Consider the following 2,798-nt stretch of genomic DNA (forward strand, 5'->3'; position numbering starts at 1 on the left):
TATTTTTAGTAGAGACGGGGTTTCACCATGTTGACCAGGATGGTCTCGATCTCTTGACCTCGTGATCCACCCGCCTCGGCCTCCCAAAGTGCTGGGATTACAGGCTTGAGCCACTGCACCCGGCCCAAATTTCTTTCTTTCTTTTTTTTTAGATGGACTTTTGCTCTTGTTGCCTAGGTTGGAGTGCAATGGCGTGATCTTGGCTTACTGCAACCTCTGCCTCCTGAGTTCAAGCAATCCTCCTGCCTCACCCTCTCGAGTAGCTGGGACTACAGATGCGTGCCACCACGCCCAGCCAATTTTCTTCTTTTTAGTAGAGACGGGGTTTCTCTGTATTGGTCAGGCTGGTCTCAAACTCCCAACCTCAGGTGATCCACTCACCTCGGCCTTCCCAAAGTGTTGGTATTACAGGTGTGAGCCACCACGTCCAGCCAAATTTCTTTCTTTTTAAAAATAAATTTTAAATGTGTTATTTAAGGTATACATAGGCTAGCAAATACTATTGAATAAATGCTTATGGGTCATCACTGAGATTTTCCTTCCTATCTTTTTGCACTCCCCCGACTTTCTCCTTTCCTGCCATCTTACTGTGCCCATCCTACCCTATGTATTGCTCTCAATTTCCTAAAGAAGGTGAGGTAGTTGCAGAAAGCCTAACTATATATCTGCCCTTAAGGTATAACTCACACACACTGTGGGTGAGAATTAAATGACTAACTGTGGGCTTTCAGTAAGGCAGGTAAGGAATTATTACTTTCCATGTAATTTGAGTATCCCTGGTATCTCATTTCTGCATTTTAGATATGCTCTTCCAGGCTGAACTTATTTTGGCATTTTTGAAAAAAACCATAATTTCTTTGCCCGTAATAATCTGTAACACATGAAGCATGTTGGAGATGGGATTCTGCATCCATCACCTCTAGACATATACATACATTGTAAGTGAGAGACTTTTTTTTAGCCTCCCTTCCAGAACACAGTGAGCTACTTCCCCTCTGGCCTCACAGAAAGGGGAGAGGAGTCAGAGCCAATACCTAGGCATGAGTACAATTAGCTTTCCTGACTCCCTTTGGCCTTCTTTTGTCTCTTTTTTACCCTGCAAAGCTTCTCATTAGAGGGTTTTATGTCGTTTTTAAAAGAAATACTTATTATCTCTTGGTCATAGACTTCAATTTCCCAATTTTCCCTTGAACTTAATGTCTCCAATTAGGATTTCAAGTTACAGAAATATCTTTCAGGACCTATTTTTAGTATAATTTAGAGTTCAGAAGATCACTAGGGAGACAAACAAAGCTACAAATAAAATAGCCTAAGGTATTTTTAAAAATAATGTTCCCATTCTCTTTTGGTAGGACTAATAGAATTACAATGAATGGAAAGGGTCCTGTGTTTTTTTTCACTTCTCCTCATTTGTTTTGGACCACAGGCTCCATTCTGATTTAGGAGTCTTTCCTGCTCAGCATTTCAGTGATAATTCTCCCCATGGTCTATAGGATCCCTGTTCTCCATGTTTCTATAGCAACAGTCCTGTGTTGCTTGGCTAGAAGCAATTTTCTGCTGCTATGGTGAAGCTCCATTTTTCCATTCCTTTCTCCCTAGTTGCCTTGGTAACGAGTCTCTTCATCTTCTGGTCTCTTGGTGGTAAATTCCACCCCCATTCTTTTTTCTCTTTCTAGTAATAGTCACCTGGTCATGACTTGGACAGTGCTATCCCATCTGTGAGTGAGCATACTCTGTCATGGTCAGATTGTCATCATGAAATCAGCCTCCCTTTTCCTTTAATTGCATCATTTCTCTGGCCTGCCATCTTTCTGGTGGTTGTCATGGTAACCGTACCCTCTGAAGGTCTCTAGGCAAAGGTTCTACAGTTAACAACCATCATGTGAGAGTGTCTGCCAATATGCGGCCATGCATCTCCATTTTAAACCCAGCCCCAGGTGGGTACCACAAATTGGAGAGAACTGGGCTTTTGATCAAAGCAGGCTGGATTGAGAAAAGGAGGTACAGGGGACCCAGAACTGGGAACTGGTATGCTCCAGACAATCTAGGTGGCAACAAGGTTCAGGCTGGGTCTGCAAGAGTGGTCGTTATGCCAATGGTGACTCAAGTGATTGAGAACTGTATTAGCAGTCATTCCAGCAGGCCTGCCAAATGCTTGAAACTTGCAAGGGTCACTCCTTTGGCCCAGGGGATCCTGGTGATATGACCTGAGAGTTAGACAGAGCCAATCTCAGTGAAAAAGCAATTAGAATTCTAAAATTGGCTAACAAGGGGTTAGTAGAATAGTTATTTAGGCACCTTTACACATTACTGAAAATTTATCTGCCCTTAGGCTGCTGCTTTTACCTCTTCAGAGAGGCAGATGGGGTGTTACCATTATAATAACACAAAGTATTCAATAAATGGTGGGTGTTATGTTCCAGGGCATTGTAGCAGGCACTTTTCAGACATTACTTCATTTTCTCCTTATGGCAATCTTGAGATGAATTTAAAGATAAGAACACTGAGGTTAAGAAGTAAAGTTAGGCCAGGAGTGCTGGCTCACTCCTGTAATCCCCGCAGTTTAGGAGGCCCAGGCAGGAGGATCACTTCAGCCCAAGAGTCGGACACCAGCCTGGGCAACATAGTGAGACTTCATCTCACAAAAAGAAAAAAAAAATAGTGGGTGTGGTGGTATGGGTCTGCAGTCCCAGCTGGGGTGGGGTGATGGGGTGCTGAGGTGGGAGGACTGTTTGAGCTCATGAGGTCAAGGCTGCAGTGAGCTGTGAGATTGCACCACTGCACTGCAGCCTGGGCAA

This window comes from Cebus imitator, unplaced genomic scaffold, assembly GCF_001604975.1.
Source record: "Cebus imitator isolate Cc_AM_T3 unplaced genomic scaffold, Cebus_imitator-1.0 Scaffold385, whole genome shotgun sequence".
NCBI lineage: Eukaryota > Metazoa > Chordata > Mammalia > Primates > Cebidae > Cebus > Cebus imitator.